The sequence below is a fragment of the Marmota monax genome, unplaced genomic scaffold (genome assembly GCF_021218885.2).
Source record: "Marmota monax isolate L192 unplaced genomic scaffold, Marmota_monax_Labrador192_F-V1.1 WCK01_AAM20220418_F8-fsc00023, whole genome shotgun sequence".
In the NCBI taxonomy this organism is placed as follows: domain Eukaryota; kingdom Metazoa; phylum Chordata; class Mammalia; order Rodentia; family Sciuridae; genus Marmota; species Marmota monax.
Genome location: NW_026692907.1, coordinates 7,086,333 through 7,109,271, shown reverse-complemented (window position 1 = coordinate 7,109,271; position 22,939 = coordinate 7,086,333). Strand labels below are relative to the sequence as shown.

Here is a 22,939-nt window from a genome sequence, read left to right as displayed (position 1 = left end):
AGCTCGGGAGGCTGAGGCAGGAGGAAGGCAAGTTCAAAGCCAGCTTTAGCATAAGTGAGGTGCTAAGCAAATACATACAACTTATGTCTCTAAATACAATATAAAATAGGGCTTGTGATATGGCTCAGTGGTCCAGTACCCTTGAGTTCAAGCCCCAGTACCCACCCCCCAAAAAAGAAACCTAGAATCTAATGAAGAAAGCAAGCACATGGATGTTAAAGTGAACAGAATCTTCACAGGTGCTAAGGTAGAAATCCATATAGGCCATGAGTTTGAAGGAATAGGGGAGGATATGAACCAAATCCTATGCACTGTAGAGAAAAAGATTGAGTGGGAGTGTAAGGGCAGATAAAAAAGGGATGGAGGGGGCTGGGATGTGGCTCAAACGGTAGCGCGCTCGCCTGGCATGCGTGCCGCCCGGGTTCCATCCCCAGCACCACATACAAAAACAAGGATGTTGTGTCCGCCGAAAACTAAAAAATAAATATTAAAAATCTCTCTCTCTCTCTCTCTCTCTCTCTCTCTCTCTCTCTCTCTCTCTCTCTCTCTCTTTAAAAAAAAGGGGGGGGGATGGAGAAAGATTTAAAGATCAGTAGATGTTCCCTCTGCAGACCAGCCTAGAGCATCCGCCATGTTTCTCTGCACCTCCTGCAATTCCTCACTTCCTGAGCACTGGCCATTTCCCCTGACCTTTGTTCTCCCAGCTTTGCAAGAGCTTCAACTTTCTTACATAAAATTCATTTCTATTTGAGACTCTATTTTCTGTTTGTGGCTAGAACTTGAAGGTTACAGTAGCTGTTTTCTAAGTGGTATGGATGGTTGGTGTGTTAGTCAGCTTTTCATCGCTAGGACCAAAATACCTTAAAAAAAAAAACAAACAAGAACTTAGAGAAGGAAAGATTTATTTTGGCTCACAGTTTCAAAAGTTCCAATCCATGGAGAGAGGAAAGGCAGAACATCATGATGGAAGGGTGTGGCAGAGGAAAGATGCTCAGCTCTTGGCAGAGCTGGGAAGCAGAGAGAAAGAGAAAGAGTGGGGGGAGAACCAGGGATAAAATAAACCCTTCCAAGGCCCACCCCAGTGACCCTCTTCCTCTAAAAACATTCCACCTCCCAGTAGTCCATTTATCCATCAATGGATTAATCTACAGATGAAGTCAGAGCCCTCATGGTCCAATCACTTCCCCAAATCCTCCACCTCTGAGCACACAAGACTTTAGGGGAGCATCCCAGTTCCAAACCATAACAGTTTTCAAGTGGAGTTCCAAAGGAATGATCCAAGAGAGGCCTGTGGCAAGTCAGGCATGAATATATCCTGGAGAAACTGGGATGTGAACCAAGGACTTGGAATTTATCCACAGCCCAGGACATTATCATTTTTTTTCCAATGAAGCATCCCTAATGGTAGAAAAGAATAACCTTGTACTCCCAAGTGTTCTGACATGAATTGCTATAATTTAGAAAAAAAATCTCTGAAATCTGTCAACTCATTCACATTTTAAAATTTTGATTATAAGATATTAATTTTAATAAAAAGTAATGGCTTTCATGGCTAGCCCACAAGTTAATTTAGCATTCTAAAGCAACACTGTCTTTATCCTATGGCTTTGAGCACAGTCTGGAACACAGGTCACATACTATAGTTTGATAAGCTCAGTCTAAGGCAATATTGAAATCCTCAATGGTTTTGAGGAACAATGCAGAATAGAAAAATTGCTTTCTTGATAATTTCTGTGCTGCTGTGTGGAGGCAGGAAGACCTGTTAGAAGGCAACTATAATAATCCAAGTGAAAAATTGTGAGACATTGAAGGAAGATACTGTCAGCAAGTATAAAAAGAAAGGAGCCAAGACAGATAGTTAAGAGAGCTTGGGCAGCTCACTTTTACCTCTGAAATTCAACACGATAAACAGGCAAAAGCCAATGATATTTTTCTCTGCTTATCTTTACCTGTGCTTGTTCTTAATCTATTACTATTAACCGTAGTTTATTTCACTTACAGGCCCACTAAGGAGACTCTTGCTACTAGTTTTGCCAATAAGACAAAATTCTGTAAACTTGTTAGTTTAAAAGGAGAAGAGGAAATTCTAAATATGAAGAGCAGTGATCTTTGGCAAAAGTTTCTAGTAAATTCCAATTCTAATTTAATAACATGTCATTTGAATATAGAGGCACTTGATAAAATCTATTGAATTAGCAAATGAACAAATAATGGCGAGCTACACATTTCAATGAATTCAAATGCTTCTTCCTTACATCATCTGTACAGTGTTACCTTATGTTAGCACTTCAACCCACAATTCTGAGCCTTGAACCTCTTGTTACAGTATCCTTTGCCTCTTAACTCATCTAGGAAAGGTCTACTCCCTTGGCACAAATCAACAAACTTTCATGCTGTCAGAGAAGAGTGTTACTATGTAAGATGAACACAGACATTTAAAGTCACATAGACATGAGTTCAAACCTAGGTTCTTACCTACAGTGGGAATCTATCCCAAGAGTTCTTTTGCTTGAACTTTTGTTTTATTAGATGATGAATAAAACAAAATAAAAAAAACTATTTCACCAAATTTAGTCATCATTTTCCTTAGTTGTGAACCATATTTCTGTACACAGGCCAACCTGGTAACAGCACCAAGACTCATATTTAGCTTTCTGAAAGTCACAAACTGCTGCCCACATAGAAATGTGACCATGACTTGGATAACAACCTATCTGATGGCACAGAATCTCAGATATATACCATATGCAGCAGAACTTTCTCTCCGCTCAATTTCTGCATTTGGGCTGGGTCAAACATGTTCACTAAACTTGTGCATTGCTGTGCTGAAGGGGCCCAGATTTGGAGTTGACTAAGCCTGGACAATAAGTCTTGAAAGCTCTCATTATCCATACCTTGTTATTCAGAGTTCAGAGAGGCATTCATGGAAGGACTACTAGGAAACAGTTGGAAGGGTGTGGCCCTCATCTTTTGCCAAATCTCCCTCTCTATGTTGTTCCTGAATATTCTGGTCAATCCAGCAGGCTCGTGATGTGTTTTTCCCATTTATAACACCGTGGCCTTGGAATTCACAGATGTGTTCAGCTGTCACCTTCACTCTCAAACCTATTTTCCAGAATAAACACGTATTTGGATTGTACCTTTGTCGTTGCACATCTAGAGACCTAAACAAATAAAATGCACTTAAAGGGACTAGAATTATAGGCAGCTTGAAACAAACACGAAGATGATACTAAACCCCGATTATATTCAACTGAGCTTCCATATTGAAAACTCAGCATGAATAAGACCATCCCTTACTAAGAAATAACTTTTGAACACAAAAGTTAGATTTCAGTCCTGAAGCAAGTTTCCTAAACTCTCTGTTTTTGTTTTCTCATGTAACTTGATAATAAAACCCACTGTGAGAACACCATATAGTATATTCATATGTAACACAAATAATATATCCTGTACCTGGCACACAGTAGATGTTCAATAAATAGTGTCTATAATTATACCTCAAAAACTCTACCTCTCACAGCGTGTATGTTCTTTCTTGGTGCTATGCATATAAAACGTCTTCACTTATTCATTGGGCAAAATAATACCAAATTCATAGAATCTTTAGGACTAAATTAGATGACATTATTTTTTTTAGAATGGTGCTGAGCATTAAGAGTTCTAAAAATGAAAAGTGTTATCACATTTCATCACATTCTTTATGTGCACCATCTTAAAACCTAACATGCTTCCATTAGAATTCTAATTACGTTGTATATATGCATTATGTGTCTCTCATGCGTTTGGGGGAAGATGGGCGAATAACATACATTGGGTACCTACCATGGAGCAGGCTGACGTGAGGTGCCTGAGCTTCCATATTGCAAACTCAGCATCAAAAGACCAATCCTTATTTTAAAATAACTTTGGAGACACATTATCCTATATAATTTCCTTGGGTCCCCCTCCAAACCCAGGGGGAGACACTAAATACCCATCATGAGATGATGAAAGATAAGGATTTTGACCTTGGCGTGATGCTGTACTCTTTGCACCACTCTCTGTGCACCAAACTGAAGCCAATGCACACGTTCAATGAATGGAGAAGGCCCCCATGGAGGGATGAGGCCCCACCCTGACAACAGATGTGCCTGAAGTCTCAGTGCTTGGAAGCAAGCCCCACTGAGCCAAAGGGCCCTGGCTCTCCTACCTACCAGCTCTCTGACTTTTGACAACTCTCTGTGGCTCAGTTTAAATCAACTGTGCAACCGAAATCATGATAACATCTACCTGCTACCACAGTACCTCCTTAGCCAAGGGTTCCCTGTCTGTTACCTGCACTCAGCCATAGTTTGAAAATATTAAATGAAAAGTTTTGCAAGTGAATCATTCATAAGTTTTAAATAATTTCATTATAATATATTTTTATAATGTTCTATTTTATAATTAGTTATTGCTGTTAATCTCTGACTGTGCCTAATTTATAAATTAAACTTTATCATAGGTATATATGTATAAGAAAAAGCATTAATTATGTATTTCAGTACGATCCATGATTTCAGGCATCTACTCGGGGTCTGGGAACATGACCCCTTAGTAAGGGGTGACTGCTATATATATTTATTTTTTTACAATGTCTAATATATAAGAAGTGCTCAATGAATATCACTCCAGAATAATTAGCCCTCAGAGTCCCTGGTAGCACTGCTGGAGATTCAGGAAGCTGCCCCTCCAGCCATGGTGGGGCTGAGCCTCAAGAATCTGCAGAAGCTTGGATTCTGTTGCCGCTGGGACACAAGAACCATTTCCAGCCATAACAGTCTCATAGTTGACAAAGGAATGGTGTTCATTTCCTTCAAAAGTTGTTTTGTTCTCTTTCCAAGGCTTTAGGGCAAGTGCTGGCTCAATAGGAAGCTCTCTGAAGCTGTGAGTCAACAGCTACTCAGCCTAGGAGGTGACTCACACACCAGAGTGCGTTGTCCACAAATGGTGTGGGGGTGGTACCTCTTGGGGAGAGATTGACGATGGCCCTAAATGAGTTGTTTGTGATCACAGGCTGCTCACGAGCAGACAGGAGAACAGATGTGGCAGTTAACTTCTCATCATGTCCCCTACACACTCCTTAAGTAGAGGCACAGATTTTTGCTTGAAAAGATGTTATACTTGGGGATGGGAAGTGACATTTCTCCTGCTCTCCAGGCCTTTGGAGGAGGAGCTGGTTAAAAGTCACAATGAGATGTGACTGATTCTAATAGTTGTGCTATTTACGTTGAGATCAAAATGCTGAGTGTTGGGCTATCTGGGAGCCTGGAGTAATTTCAATGGAGTAATTTGAACCTCAGTTTTTACTTGATGATAAATATTTTATCAATTTAAAAAAAATATTAACCTATTATTTTTCTTTCTGTTTCTTCTAACAGACTGTGCACACCTTGGAGGCACCAAATCTTATTCTGTAACGGGTTAAGTCCGCTGTTGACGATGTGTCAAAATGTGTGGTTTTGAATATGAGCTTTTCAGAAGATATTTAACCTCCCTGTGCCTCTATTTTCTCACATATAATCTGGAAACATAAAATAATACCTACTTAATGGGGTGGCTATTATTCTTATCTAAAGCAATGCTACCCAAAGTAGGATCTGAGACCAGAGCTGGTCTATAAATTGTAACCAGCCATTATCAGACACCCACTGAAGAGCAGGGATCCTTTTAGGAACTGTTACAGCAAATTCATGTCACTGCAACAGTTTCATTATGTTTTACAAAAGTATCCATCTATAGTAAATAAGAAAACTTATAATTGGTCCTTCTTCACAGTTTGAGAATCACTAATACCATCTCATATAGATATGTGTCAGCATCTATTTATTAAAACACACATTGTTTTGTTATAAACACCTTGCTTTTATTTCTCTTTCATGGTTTGTTTAGAGCTTAGAATGTCAGTTGTATGATTTCCCTCTCAGAATTTTCAGGAGGCGTTTAAAGTGTTTATCATAAAGAGTAGGTGTTGTAGAATTCTGAACACAACTAAAGGATGTTTTAGACATGAGGACTTTGGGTTAGATTCTAGGAGGAGCAAGAACACCTCAAGACGCTAGGTGGAAAAGCAATCCCAACCTCCAACAATGTGGCAGGTGGCCAGCTCTCCTGGGTTCCCCCATAGAAAAAGCTCCCTTGATGAGTCTTGGTTAAAAACAGCCTTTCTCGCCTATCGGGCCATTCCATGAGCACAGGATGGGTTTTGCTCAAGATAAAATCATTAAGCGTTGAACTAGAGCAAATATTGGACCAGAAAAACTGTCATGAAAATCATTTTTAAAGCCCAGTAGTCCACGGATCTTTTTAGAGAGCTTCAATTTGTCTTTTGTAAAAATAAAAGTTTTGTAATCGATGAAGGATGATGTAATCAGTAGAAAGAAAAAAGATTTTTAAATCAGATATAATTTTTTTTTTTTACCCTACCACCTATTGACAAGAAAGGCATATAATCTCTGGACCTTAGATTCTTCACCTAAAATGGGAATAATAAGACTTAAATTTTTTGATTTCTAATGAAAATTACATGATATTTAAAAATGTGCTTTTAATATAGTTCCTTGAAAAATTGTTAGCTGCTTTTCCTTGTTTCCATGTTTCATGATGAAACTTCTGAAATAAAAAATACTTTTAAAATTTTTCTATTCCTTTCATTAAGAGGTAGAGTCTAGTTTTCCTTCTATTGAATCTGAGTCAATGTTAATGACTTCTGTGACCAATAGAATGTACCAGAAATCCTGTCCTAGGAACTTGCAAAGCTAAGCCATAAGACACCTTGCAACTTTCATCTGGACTTCCCACAGGGAAGCCAGCTGCCATGTAAGAAATCCAACTACTCTAAGCCCTCCATGTTGTGAGGGACACCCAGCTAAAAGACACTGTGAAAGAAAAATGTATGTATATTTAAATCAAGTATGTGACATATGGTTGAGTCAAATTTTCATCCGCTTTATTGAATTCTCGTGGATATTGATTTGTTTACTTATTAAAGTTACTACTGTACTGCTTCCATTTATTCTTGCTGGTTGGGACATAAAAGGAGAGAAATTCTGTTAAGGTGAAAAATGTGGCATTTCCCAATGATTATTTTAAGTAACTAATCCAAACTTTCTCAGACATACTGATATAATATAATATATATCATGCCATATATATTTGGCATACACATATAATTTGTTTTATCCACTGTGTTTTGGGATGTCTTGGGGATGTTTTGTTAAACAGTAGTAGATACCCCAAACATTCTACTAGAGTAAATTTTTTGGTGTTTCTACCCCTTACTAACTTATTAGTGTTACATAGCTTGGCGATAGTTTAATCTTCATTGGTCTATAATCCTGTATTCGTTAGGGTTAAGATATCTGAGACTGCTATTCCTTGCAGCTTACTATTCCTTCCCTTCATGTGACTTGTGAGTTTTCTCTTCCTCTGAGAGTGAGTGGTTCATCCTCTGGAGGGAGCTGCTTGCCTGGCTGTCCTAGCCTATGATTAGGTAGTCAGGTCTGAAGAAGCCAGTTTTCTTCTAGGTCAGGGCTACATTCTCCAGTCCAAGTCTGATGTTTTCATCTCCTTCTCTTTGATTCAATGGGCTCAGAACCAATAGTTGGGTAATATGATTTCCATTTCTTAGATGGAACCAGAACCTAAGCTCCCTTAAACCTCTGGCATGCAGCAGAGTAAATGGTCAGGTGTTAGGCAGTTTCCTAACTTGCCCTGTGCCCTTGCTTATATGCAATTCTTGCACATGGTGCTAATAATGTGTTTAATTTCCCTATAAATGAGCTAAAACAAGTATAATCATAATTCATGAGTTCGTTGGTTTTCTCTTGACACCATTGATAGGCTGGTTGTCTACATTACTTTTCTACAAAGAACAAGACAAAAACTTCTCACCAAAGCTGAATTAGTAAACAAAGCCCCAGAGACTGCCATCATATCCTGTACAAGACTCAAACATGACTTCCAATTTCCTCAATCACTGTGAAGCCAACATGTGCATCTGCTTTATTGAATTCTGTTGGGCCTTTATTATTATTTTAGTTATTATTGTACTGCTTCCAAACACTCTTGCTGCTTAGAACACACAAAGAAAAGTGGAAATTCTGTTAAGGTGACAAATATGGCATTTTCTGCCTATTTTCCATGATTGTTAATTATGTTAATTAATGATGTGATTCATTCATCCAATCAATCACTGAATGAGTCTTTATTGGGAGACTTCATTGAGCCAGGATCTATAGTAGGTCCTGGGCATTTAACTATAAGTAATCTTGGGCCCTTTCCTCAGGGGGAATGGGAGTACAGATTGAGCAGGCAATTGCAATACTGTGTGATAAGTGCCACAACCAGGATATAGCTAGGACTCTGGCGGCAAAAGGCAGATCCTCCAAGGACATTGTGTTCTGAAACAACTTTGAGTGTTCCAGTTTGAGTACTAACTTTGAAAATCCTTTGTGACCCAGTGAATGGGTGAGTTCACCATCACATTTGGTATCCCTCAATCACCTTATTTAAAAATAAGAAACATGATTGCCAAGATGAAGAATAAGCCTCCAGTAAAATATATTAAAGTAGTGATTACAATGTACGTTAGCTTGGTGAATCCCCACAGCAACCCTGTGAAGGAACACAACATTCCTATGAGGCAGAAACCATGAATTCCTACACTCTGCATTTGGGAAAAGTGAGAACCAGGGAGGCTGAGTAATTTATTAATGATCACACAGCTAGTGCTTGACAGAATAAGTATTCAAACTTCAGTCTGTCTGACTCCGTGACTCATGCGTTTTTAGTGCCAAAAACAATACACTTCATATTTGCTGTTGCCCTCCCCCTAAATTTACACTCCTAAAATATTATGCTAGTTCAAAATTTTAACCTTCATTTGTGTTCACATTTTGATACTAATGGGCAGACAATAAGTCTACTGAGATGGCTCAAAAATCCTGAAAGCCCCGAGAAAGTAAATTCTCACATTGAGGACATGAATAAATTCTAAGAGTCTACTTATATTTTGTAATATCCCAAGGCCTCCTTCATCCTTTCCAGCTTCTGCTTTCTTTTAATAACACCTGCTACAGACTGAACTATTGAACTGCAAGGTAGGAAGGACCTCAAAGACCAGCTAGCTACTCTAATGTTCATATGATGTTACCTTTTGGAACTCTCCATCAAGGGTGCGGTAAACAATCCTTAATACTCCTCCAGTACTCCTTAATACTCCTCCAATCACTGCCCTCAACATCACAGTGGTGAAGTCACCACTCTCAGCTGGGCTGAGTTCTTGCTTTGTGAGCATATACTACCACCAAATTATGTGCAGAGAGAAAAACAGAGCAAGCAAGACATTGTCCTTACTTTTTTCTTATGGAAAATTTGTGCTACACAAAATTGCTTCTCCAATATAGTCAAGACATTTCAGTGTCTAACTTAGATAGAAAATGTCTCCAATACTCAGCCAAAAAAGCACATTGCATCAGACCAGGCTGCTCTGACCAGGGGCTTCATTCTCAATCTGCTCCTGTTGCAGTCTTCCGTATCTCAGCAAACAGCACCTGCATCCTCGAGTTGCTCAAGCCAAAAACCTAAGAGTTATTTTTGTTGCCTCCCTCTTCCTCACCCCCACAGCCAATCTGTCACCAAATCCTGTTGATTATACCTCCAAAATATATTTCTATTTCATCTACTTTGCTCCAATACCCATTAACCATATTCAAACACTATCATATCCCATCTGGACTCCTTCTCTCCCCACTTTCACAACAGTTCCACTAAATCACAGACACACACACACTCCACAATCTATTAACCATCCAATACTCAGAGTAATCTAAAAAGAAAAGTATACCAGATCATGTCACCGTCTTTCTTAAAACCCACAGATGGCTCTCCATTGCTGGCAGAAGAGCCTAAAAATCCTCTCTAATGTTTGCAAGGGCTCTGTGATTTGGCCTCAGCCTACCTCTTGGCTTCAATCTCTACCTCATTCATTATATCTCAGCCTCAGTGGACAGCTTCCTGTTCTTGCCCACCTTGCGGCTTCCATCATCCACCATTCTAGAATATTCCCCCTGTACTGCCTCTCCTCCTCCTCATCTTATTTCACCAGTTTCTATTAATAATTAAAGAAATATCACTTAAATATACCTAAATATTACTTCCTCAGAGAGGTCTTTTATGACTTCCAAGTCGACCATAGCTTCCTGAGGAAGCTAGGGTTCTTCTCTTTCATGTGTCAGAAACCCAGATCCACTTGATTTCATTAAGTAGCCTTTTCATTGAATAAGCAAAAGGAAATTTATTGAATCCCCAAACTGAAAAGTCTAGAATTAGCCTTGCTTCTGGCACAGTGGGTCCAGCCCTCGACTGATGTCATCAGAGCTGGGTTTGGCTCCATATCATCATTGAATCTTACATTCAACAAATATTTATTATCTATTACAAACCAAGCAAAGCACTGTTCTGGGTACTGGGGATATTCAGTGAAGAAAAAAAAAATACTTGGCTTGCGGGGGGCTGTCATTCTAACAAGAAAAGATACACAGACACGGACTCACACACGAATCAGTAAAGGTAGTCAAGTATGCCATATACAGTTGATTCTCCATATTTACAGGTTCTACATCCACAGATGCAACCAATCATGATTAAAAAAATATTTGGGATAAAAAGGTTGCATCTGAATATGTGTAGGTGCTGTGTTCTGGACACCATTCCCTACACAATACAGAATGACAACTAATTAAAGAACACAGGAGAATATTTGTAGATACAAATAATGTCTGCAAATACAAATAGTACACCATTTTACATAAAGGACTTGATCATCCACAGATTTTAGTATCCCCCATGGTTACTGGGGGATGACTACATTAGAAAATGTACCTGACATGAAAATAAAATAAACTGAGTTAGATTGGGAGAGCTGAAGGTGAGGGGTTAGGCTGGCAATTTTAAATAGGGCAGCTAGGGTAGACCTCTTTGAGAAAGTGATATTTAAGACAAGTAAGTAAGGAAGTAAGGTTAATGAGAACAACAAATATCTGAGGTGGAAAAATCTTCCAGGCTGATGAGGTGGCAAGTCAAAAAATGTGTTTGTCATTCTAAGGACCAACAAGGGAGCAAGTGTGACTGACTCCAGTGAGGGAGAGGTGAGGGAAGGAAGGCCAAACCCCAGAGGACCTCATAGGCCATTGGAGGGCTTTGAGCAGAGGCGGAAAAAAATCTGGCTTACATTCCAGAAGAACCATTCTACAAGGTGTGTTAAGCAAAGATTTCAAGAGCAAGAGTAGAAGCAGGGAAGCCAGTTCAGTGGCCATTGCAGTCATCCAGGGAAGAGTGACAGTGGCGTTAATAATCAAGAAAGGAGCAAGGGTGGTGAGAAGGGGCTGGTTTCTGGATATGTTTGTGCAGATTGGTTGTGGGATGTGTCAGAATGTCCACAATAAAGACTTCCTGGTCTTCCCTGAAGTTCAGTCATCTAATTTTAAATTTCGGCTCATGGGACATAAGCAGAAAGAGGTGGGCAGCTATTCAAAGGTAAGAGGCATGCCCCTCTCTTTCCCTCTCACCTCTGTTTTGCAGGCTGATGCCAGGCTGTAACTCTGGCAGCCATGTGAATCATATAGGAGGGCAACACTTAAGGGAGCCACCAAGTGGTCCATGGAGGAACTGTCACACCAGCCCTAGTTTGCTAATGCATGGCTTGTTAAAATGAGAAAGACTCATCTACCATATTGAGGACCCGTTTCCTTAGGTCTTTGTAAAAGAAGTCGAATGTACATCAGACACAAAATAGTGATTGCCTGCTGTTCTTCATCTCAGTAGTTTCAACAGGATTTTATCATGCAATTTAACAATCTGAGTCAACCCAACAAGGACATTTTGATGGCAAAAATTAAGCCATTTCAGAAGTTACCTGAAGAGTCAAAAGTATTAATAGCTTACTTTTCATAATATGACATTTTTTTTCACAAAATTTTTTACCTGCAATATTTTACTCAATTATTGAAACAACAAAACAACATTGTGAGCTAGGTACATACAGTTCTCTACCCTTCTCTGACCATCCTGGGTTGGGGGGTGGCCATATTTTAACCATCCTTGTATCTCTCTGTATCTCTCATTCAGGGCCTGGCATCCAAAGTCTGATTTGATTAGTAAATGAATTAGTAAATATTTGGATAAGTGAAAAATATGGTTCTTCACAAAAAAGATTCAAAGGAATTAAATATCTTGATCCAGTTAACAAAGTTAACAGATTACACAGTTATCCTCTGGATTGACACTTTGCTTTAGGGTTTTCCAAGAGTGAGTGGAGGAAGGAAAAAGATAAAAGATAAGGAGAAAGAACCAATGGAAATTAAAGTGAAGAACAGCAATAAAACATAGCAATCCTACCACTTTTCCAGTGTGTATTTGTCGTAGGAGAAGGAAATGTGTGTACAGAGTCTCCTCGCCTCTGAGTCCTTGAGATGGAGCATGTTCAATACTATGCAGCAGGTCTTAGAAGCTCCCACCCTACTCCATGGGCCAGCACCCAGCAAAGCAGACATCTGAACCACAGGTTAGCAGTTAAAAGATGTTTAAAAACATTAAGTGATATAAATCCAGAAGTGAAGAATTCATAAGTTTTAAATTACAAATAGTTCTGAGTAGCATGGTGAGATCTCCAGCCATTCTGCTGCATCCCTCTTGGAGGAAATGTGCCTTTGTTCAGTGTATCCATGCTGTATATGGATCAGTAACACTTAGTAGCTACCTTGATTATCAGGTCAATTATGGCGGTATTACAGTACTTGTGTTCAAATAACCTTTATTTTACCTAGTGACAACCCCCAAAGTCCAATATCAGTGATGCTGGCAATTCAGATATAGTGAACAAAAGCTGTAATGTGCTTCCTTTAAAGAAAAGGTAGAACATGATCATAGGTATACTATATCATAGATACACATATAGAAAAAAAATACTATATACATAGTGTTCAGTGCTATCCACGGTACTAGGCATCCACTGGGGATATTGTAACATATTCCCTGCTGATAGGGGAGTACTACTATACTTCCAAAGACAACCAATAGTAAAATGGCACAACCAGATTCCAGACCGTTCACTCCCACTCCACCACCACTCACTATTCACTCCAGCAAACATCACCTTTTCCATTCTGAGAATCTGTCTAAATTCTAAAGTTAGAACAAGCCCTGGGTAGACAAAACTGAAATGAAGATGAGATTCCTATATCAGAGTATGAGGAGGTGGTGTGTGCCTCACAGACTCTCCTAGGAGGCATCTGAGATGACTCTGTGCTGTTCCCATGGCTCAGGCAGCCTTGGCCCCAGGCCAGGATGGGAAGACACAGAGACCCAAGGGGAAGGAAGAGCGGGCCCCTACTCTGGGGATAATGAGGTGTAACCACTGCACTCCAGGCACTGGAGCCTTCCATGTCTTTGGATCCTTTTATGCCAAGTTCAAACTAAGTCTGAAATTTCCTAGTGGTCATAGTATATTTTCAAAGGCTTAGTCGGATCAGTAAGAAGAATGCCCCGGAATCTTCACTAATGCAGTGTGGACTGTTTCCAAGACATGGGGCTTAGAAGCCAAGAGTCTTACCAAATATCATCTGGCTACTAAGCAGAGGAAAATCACAGCAAGTTCAAGGTGCCGGTGACTCTGATATAAATGGGCTTCAGCGAGCATGAAATTAAATCAAATAAAGGCATGCAAAACTTTGAAAACTCTCTTCCCACCCTAAATGAATTCTACAGAAAATGTTTGCGAATAATTCCTCGATGTCCAGTGATTTTCTTCCATAGTAAATCCTTTCAAAGGATTAGAACAATGAGGGAGATCTTGTGATCTTCTAAACACACCCTCTCATGTAAATAATTAATACAAAATCTATACTTTCAAAATTATCTTTACTACCACATTTACCTAAACAACGATTTTTTTATCATATATGATAAAATACAAACCATGGCATGGAGACAAATATATACAAAATATATTGTGAAAAATCTTCCACACTTTGAGTTCTCAAGGTGGTATAAACAAAAAATGGTAATGTGAGATATTTTTATATTATAGTTACATGTATTTAGATCTGCAAACCTTGAGAAAATGTAAAAAGTGTTATATGGTAATAAACAGAAGTTGTAGCAACAGGAATAGTTAACATATGAGCTAGTATAATTGTATATGGTCAACGTCATCTGAGGTAGGCATCATTATCCTCATTTTATAATTAAGAAAATTGGGGCTCAAAGAACTAATTTCCTATAATCAATCACACATCTAGTTAGTGGTAGAGCTAGTATCCAATCTCTGTTCTATCAGACTGCAAAGCTCATAGCCATCTGCTATACCTTTTCCCTTGTGCTCACTCAGAGGAGTTCTAGATTTTTTAAAACTGTGATGCTAGTCAGGAGCAATTTTAAGTATTAGCAGTTCATTCCTCTTCATTCTATTTCCAAACATGAATTCCTCATTTGAAACATCTCTCCTATGGGACTCCAACACATTCTCTGGGGCAGGTGTTATCCATCACACACACCCTGCCATTCAGCTCGCTTCCTCAATTATGACACCTAGTCAAGGTTGTGGTCATCTTCCTCAAAGCCCATGTCTTCTTCATCCGGCCTAGGGTCAAGTCTCTCTGGATCCAAAACGACAGAATTGGAACCTCCATCAACACTGTCGGATACTTCTGTTTCGTCAGACAGGGAGCCTTTCAAAAATCATCTATATATCATGCATGTTTGAAATGTTGAGCTGAGATCAGCAGTGTTAAGGATGTTCAATAGGGTGTCAGGGGTCTCTGAATCACTGCTTACAGGTACTATTTTCACTATATTATAGAACCACCTCCATCATCCTCTGCAGTTAAACTGGAGGTGAGTATGGGTGCATTTTCCAAAGCTCTTGGAGTTGTACTGGGTACATTTTTCTCCCACTGCTGCCTCTGAGGACTTGGTTGAACTGGCTTTCATGGAAGGACTGACAGATTACCTGACTCTTTTTTCCTCTGGTTACTCTCCTCAATGCACTTTCATGCAGGTTTGTATTAGTACCTTCTAAATTGGGATGGTTACACTTTCTTTTTCTCCCTCTTGCATCATGCTTGTTTCATTTCCCAGAGCTATCGTGATTCTCCCGGGGTTGGTTTTTCTTGGTGTATTATGCTGACACATTTTGGTTTCATCTAATAATTTATTCTCCATATGCTGTGATGACCTCAGGGAGTAAGCACTTCTGGACTAGCCGAGAGCTAAACTGCCTCTGGAGAGCAGAGTAGTAGCTGAAGCGCACTGTGAAGGATTCCTTTTGAACATCTGCATGACAAGGTAGTAAAACTCATAGGAATAATGAGATGGCAGTGGGTGGATGGACCCTTGACATATTTTGAGAATAAGACTTTTCCAACTGTTTGCTGGAAATGAATGCTTAAGGGTACAGAGTTTATATAGAATGCATCCCAAGGACCAGAGGTCACTTTTTATTATAAGGTAGGTTTTCCAAAATCTCTGGAGGCACATAATAAGGTGTTCCCACATATGTATAAGCAAATGCCATGGGATTGGAGAGAAGACGTGCAGATCCAAAATCTTCCATTTTTACTTTTCCATTTTGGGTGAGGAAGATGTCCTCTAATTGATATTTCTGTGTAGCTCACGTTTCTTGTGAATGTGGTTTACTCCAAAGCACATTTGTGTAAACCAATTAAGTATTATAGCTACAGAAAATAATTTTCCTCTTTGCTTTTTAATCTTTTGCAGTAGATCTCCTCCATCACAATACTCTATCACATACAGATGTCCTTCAGCCTCAAAAAATACTTTAAAGGCAACAATATTGGGTGTTTCATTTTGGCTAACAGAACAGCCTCTTTCCTAGGATTCTGTCTATCAGAGGGAGACTTAGAAGCCTTTTTTTCTAAATGGAAAACATCTGATTGTTGCTTTCCTGCTAAACCAAAAGAGCTCTGCCAAAGAAGCCCTCCCTGATCACTCTCAGGACGGTGTAGTCATCCATGCTGGGCATCCACAGCTGAGCTCCACTCATGCAGTCACAACGGGCTCTCCTCTATGGCCTCCCAGGTGACCAAGTTGGTTTCTCCACCCAGGTGACTGGTGCGTTTCATAGAGGGCAGTCATGAGAGATTTTTGTTCATGCTGACTATTAATAGGTGTATTTCCTTATACTACACAGGGTTCTGAGATGGGTGATAAAATATTTTCCTATGAACTGTCCTATCTGAGGTAAGATATTAAGAGTTATGTCAAAGTGGGTAAAGATAGGGACCTTTTCAGTGTAATTCAACAAATATTTGAACACTTGTGAACCATACCTATATCCAAAATTGTACCAAGTATTAGAAAGAGTCAAAGTTGAACAGATTAGATTTCTATCTTACAGAATCCATTCAGGTGGGGAAAATGAAATAGTAGGCATCGGCTTTAAGTCACATATTTTCTCAAATCTCTGAAATCAGGATGCATCTTGCAACTGACACTGTGTGAAAATGTAATCAACATTGCTTTTTCTTTTTTAGTGGCACATAAATAATAGGGTAGTTTAATATCCATTACCAGGATGAAATATGGTGTTACATAAAATATAATAAAATTAAAAGTTCCCAATTCCCCTCTCAAACCTAAAAGCATCACCCCTCCTGAGAAGAGTATTTGTAGTTGAAGAACTTAAGTCCCAATGGGCAAATTAAGTAGTAAAGTAAGGAATGATTACACAAAAGCACTTATAAATTTTTTTGTTCATAATGATGAAAATGTACTGCTATCTTTCATCATTTTAATGGATAATAATAGGTGTCATAAATTTCATTTCCATTTTCTTATCTTGAAGTTTTTCAGAAGCCCCCTCTTTCAGTCATAATAAGATGATCATGCACTCATCATACTCTTCTGAAGATAATATGTACACTATCAGTAGTTTTGTTCTCCAGTATGTGATCTTTCACCAGAATATTTCATTTTGTCTTGATTTCAGGGTCTAAATCATGGTTCAGTCCACAGGCCACTGATTTCCCAGAGGAGAACAATACAGAAGCCTGAGATGAAAAACAAGCAAAACTTTCGGTGAACATTTTCTCAACGTTCTCAGGTCAGCGTATTTGGTAGATCTTTCCCAATCAACACACCTTCCAGTAATTCCCTCTTCCTCATGCCTTCCACTTACCCATGCTTCAGCGACAGCTGATTACTGACAAGCCATAAACATGTCTGTGCAGTTCATGCCTCCTGACTTTGCTCATGCTTTCCCCTTTGCCTCAAATGCTTTTCCTCTGTATCTCCTTGTGGAAAACTCATGTTTAGTCTCTTAGCTTGGGCTTCCCTAGCGGAGCAGAGCCTGAGACAGAAGTTAAGATAGTAATTTATTTGGGAAATGAACACAAGGATTAGGATGGAGGACTGGAAAGTGTGAAATAGTGAAGGACAAAATGTCGATGTAAGAGGGAATTATTGCAGGGCTCTTTTCTGTGGGCAACTGGGCCTCATCCTTCAGAGACCATTTGAGGATCTAGTGGAATGAATTTCAGAATTGTTACCTATAGGATTATGATTTATTCATCACCTCCTGCTCCCTATAGGTCATAAGATGCCTCATGGGATGTTAACACTCTTGCTTTTCCAGGTTGTGCATGAGTCAAGGATGTCCTAGTACAGAAAGTGAAAGATACATAGTGCTGTCAGGTTATGCTTCTGCAAAGTGGTTGTTATGGCAATAGTTATAGTAAGAGGTAGACTGAGAGGATGAGAGGCAGTACCCAAGAGGTTACTTTCCCACTGGGTGTCATGGCTCAGGTCTGTAATCCCAGCAATTTAGAAGGCTGAGGCAGGAGGATTGCAAATTCAAAGCCAGCCTCAGCAATGGTGAGATGCTGAGTAACTCAGTGAGACCCTGTCTACAAAATAGGGCTGGGGATGTGGCTCAGTGGTTGAGTGCCCCTGGGTTCAATCCCCAGTACCCACAAAAAAAGGTTAGACTTTCCTATCATGCAGAGTCAAACTTGCCCCATCATACTTCCATGGAGGCAGGCACAGCGCTCTGCACATGGCATCTGTTCTGTTGTTGTGGAATGATTATTGAACTATATGAATATATTATATGAGTATGAACTTCTTAGCAGTGGTGACAAGATCTTGCTCACCTCAGTGACTACTGCATCTAGCACAGTAGTCTTAGGACCTCTGAAAGAAGTAAAAACACAAATTTTAAATTAATGGATAACTTTATAGCAGCCACTGTATTTCTCAAGGAGTTAATTAACTATTCAAGGGAAACCTTATGATGGGAAGAAATGCAGAATGAAAACCAAAATTGAAAACAAAGTTGACCCAAAGATGTGCTCATTCACGATCAAGGGGCAAGTTCTCATTTTAACAACATTATCAATTATACTTGGTGGGATTTTTTTTTTCCTAAAGAAACCTAGCAGAAATAAACATTGTGTGATTATACCATGACCCACTCAGTATCAAGTGATTAAGTGTTTATAAAAGAAGTTTTCTTTTGCAATTCTAAAAAATCCTAGCCACACTACATGTGATATAAGAGAAGGAAGTAGGCCAAAAGTCACCAACTGTGGGAGACATACAACCCACATAAATGTTCATTTGATTTAATTATTTTTTATTTTTTCAATCTTGAATTGGCTTTTACAAATTAATCTTGATTTCTGGCTTCCCTGAAAACAAAAATCAGAAACTCTAGCAACTTTGAACCAAAGTTCCAGCCTGGCAATAGTAGGTCAGAGCTGAGTCAGAATTTACTGCCCTTTTAGAGGTAAGGAGGCAGCCAGAGCCTCTGAGAATGTGGATGGGCTGGGATTGGGAGAAAGGTATGGACTTCAGGTAGAAGTAATACTTCAATTATGGTCCATACTTTAATTTATAAACATATACAAACCCACGTAGACTCCAACATTCTCCTAGCCTTTTGTATCCATAGCAATCAATAAGTATATAGGTCTTTTAGCCACCAACATTTAACCCTACAAATGAAGAAACAGGAGTCTATAGAGGTTGAGTAATACTAGAATGGATCTGTGGTGGTTAACAGACCCAAAGTTTTGGGGCAACAGAGGGAAATTACAGCATAATGGGCACCTGTTATTCAGTCAGCCCCAAATTCTTTTTCTGCTCTCTGAAAAATAAATCATATTTTTCTTGGAGAGCCCCCATTCCTCTTTATTCCATATGATCCTGATGACACAAAGTCCTCCTGGCTTCAAGGTTGGCATGGGACCCAGGCCTGGCCATGCCCATCCACCTGGATCTATCAGAAAGTAAGTAAAATCCCTCCACTAGGGTTTGCTGATAAGAAAAGATTTAAGTCTGAATGATGATATCTATACCTAATTTCAAACAGAATGATGTAATAAAAAGATGATAAGCTACATTTCTTTGGTAAGTTACTTAGCTATTCTGAGCCTCAGTTGCCACATCTGCAAACAGAAACAGCACTTCCTACCTCAAAGATCTGTTGTCTGGCTGTAAATAAATAATGTATGCAAAATGCCTGGCACACAGTAGGAGCTCATTAATGCTGGCACCTTTTTTTTTTCCTTCCAAAAAATGTCAGATGGATGTAGCATTACTGTAATTAAAATGTAAGAAGTGCATTGGCAGACTTTCTTTACAACATATTGAGAACAGCTTTTTCAGTAGCTACCTTATGTGATTTCAGGGAATGGGAGAGGAAAAAGAAAATAAAATGCAGCTTGATTTCCTGGAACAATTCAAGCCATATCCCATGCCTGCCAAGTGTAGCCCATAAGTCTATGTCTGCATTCATCTATTATCTCACCTCTATATAGATAAAGTGGTTTTCTTTTTTTTATTGGTTGTTCAAAACATTACAAAGCTCATGACATATCACCTTTCATACATTTGATTCAAGTGGGTTATGAACTCCCATTTTTACCCCAAATACAAAGTGCAGAATCCTTCCCTCTCACTAGCTATTGTATTTTTAAAATGGGAACTCTTTTGAATCCCTGGCAATCATTTAGCTGACGGTTCAGCTAGTAAAGTAATAATAATATCAGGAGCAGCTGCATGACACTTCCTGCTTTTAAAGCATTTACAAATCTGAGCTAATTAACAAGAAGGATAACATGCCAGATTTTTATGGATTAATATTACAATTATACTTTGCTTGTTCAATAAAAATGCAATGAAATGTGGAAAAACAAGAACTAAATAAGCTGTCTCCTCAATGCATTCAAAAGCCATGTAGTTGAAATATAAAATAAAGTGAGAGATATACAGTGCTGTCAGGTTATGTTTCTGCAAAGTGGCTGAATGTTCCTTTAACAACATCCACAAGGATTTAGAAGGAGGTATGGTACCTCCTTCTAACTTTGTTTTAGGATCAACAAAGTGTATAGACGATATTGATGGTTAGATAAAACAATTTATAAACCCACAACAAGGTTCTAACCCTTCAAATATACTTTCTACTTATCTCTAGACTTAAATACCTCAAAGAAACAAGAAAATCTTCTACTTCTGATTTATTCTTAAACATGAAAAAAAACCCAGCTTACATTGTATAGCAAAATACCCCATTATTTCTATTATAATACTGTATTGGTCAGCTTTCCATCACTGTGACATAAGAAAATACATAAGAAAAACAACTTAGAGGAAGAAAATTTATTTTGGCTTATGATTTCAGAGATTTCTGTCCAAGGTCGGCTGGCTCCATTGTTTCTGAGCCTGTGGTGAAGCAGGACATTATGACAGAAGGGAATGGAGGAACAAAGCTGTTCAACTCATGGTAGCCAGGAAGTTGAGAAAGAGAGGAAGGTACTGGGGATGAGACACAAGCTTCCAGAGCACATTCTCAGGAACCCACCCGCTTCGCCTATATTCACCTCCTACTGTTTCCACCATCTTCCAGTAGTCTATTAGCTATGAATCTATTAGTGAATTATTCCATTGAAAAGATTAAAGCCCTCATGATCCAATCACCTGCAAAAGGCCCCATTTCTGACCATTGCTGCATTGGGGAACATACGTTCAATATGTGAGCCATTAGGGGACATTTCAAATCCAAACTGTAACTAATATGGAAGTATATTTGAGGGCTGGGATTGTGGCTCAGTGGTAGCGTGCTTGCCTTGCATGTGTGGGGCACTGGATTCGATCCTAAGCACACATGAATAAATAAAATAAAGGTATTGTGTCCTATAACTTAAAAAAAAAAAAGAAAGTATACTTGAGTCAGTACAGAATCAGAAAGACCTGGGCTGGAATTCCAGCTCTGATACTCACTAGCTATGTAGTCATCACTCTCTGAATCTTAAGTTGCCTGACCTGGGGATGATAATACTTTCTTGGCAAGAATCCTAGGAGGGTCAAAGAAGATCCTGCCTTACATGATATTTGGGATAGGCAGGTGTTCATATTGGCTTGGCACATCCTCTCTATCCATAATTCATCTTTCTCCCCCTACAGTCTAAAATTACCCCAATATTCATTCAGTTTGCAGGAAAATAGAGAATCAGAACGAATAAAAATGTTCTTTTCTATATAAGCATTATGCATTTTTAAATATATAATGACATTTTAAGAGGATTAAGAGTAAAAATAAAAGTTAATTTCCAAAATAAAAATCTAAATATATGATCCCCCATAAGACTTTAATTTTAACATTGTTTAAAGGAAGTAAATTGTTAATTGCAAAGACAACTAGCTTGAATTTAACCATTTTGCCCTCTGCTTTTTTGTAAATAAACAAGAAAAAAATAGTAAAAGTGACGTGACAAGGTCAGATAGTGGAGGGATGTGTGGAGCACACATGCTTGAAGAGCCTGCAGACTGGCTTGTCCTCTCCAAGAGCAAAGAGGCCAGACCCGGGTGACTCGTACTACTTGAAAGGCTCACAAGACTGATTGGCTTACCAGCCTGCCAAGTTGTCCTTTGCATCAAGAATTGTAACTGCCACCTGTCTGTAAAGCTCCCATCAGTATGATCTGTCCATTCTCTTGCTTTGTGAAAAGATAAGTCATAATATATGTAGGTTTATTGCTTTCTGAATCTGGAGTTAGAACAAGGAGACTCAGCTATGTTTCCAATGTAATGGCTTCATACAGGGGCAAAACCCCCCACCCCTGCTTTTCAGAGACTCCAAATGCGTATATATTGGGGGAACTTGAATTTGCCTTACAACTCAGTGATTCTCTATGCATTTTTAATTTTTAAAAAATTCCTCTGTGTGTTCATTTTGGTTGGTCTTTTTTTTTGATCATTTATTCAACAAATATTTATTGAATGCTTGCTATGAAACTAATACTGATGTAGTCCATAGGAATAAAGCAATAAAAAGAAAAAAAATCATCCTCCTACCATAGAAGTTATCAGAGCATACATGATTAGGCCAATGAGACAAAAAATATTAGAATCTTCCGCCATATTAGAACCAGCAACCTATAACACTCCAGCTTCCTTTTTCTTCAACATTGCTTGGCAGCATCTAACACTGTGAACTTAGATGTGCACATTCATTCAGGCCTAAATGTCCTTCCATTTCTTTACATTTACATTTACTTGTCCATCTCTACACTGATGTGGTGGTCTTCCTACTTAACTCTGAAGATACACCTATGTGTACACACACACACACATACGAAAGACAGGCCGGGGTAGGAAAAATAATATCTTTGTCCCTTTGAATTCCTGCTCCATTACTTCCTAAATCTGTGTCCCTTAGCAAGTTAATAATTACCCCCTTTTATTACTTAAAAAGTTGCAAGTAATTTATTAATGTATTTTTCAAATTTTAACATTCAAACATGGTCTTGTTATTTTAGTAATTGTGCACGGGTTTATACTATAATCTCTAATGCATATTCAAGGGCTATTATGCCACTTCTTGAATGGTGTAAGAACC

The 22,939-nt window shown here is 38.9% G+C and overlaps 1 pseudogene; it reads right to left on the bottom strand.

Moving 5' to 3' along the window:
- Window positions 1–14,559: 14,559 nt before the first annotated feature.
- Window positions 14,560–16,054, bottom strand: LOC124096870 (serine/threonine-protein kinase Nek3-like; annotated as a pseudogene).
- Window positions 16,055–22,939: the final 6,885 nt, after the last annotated feature.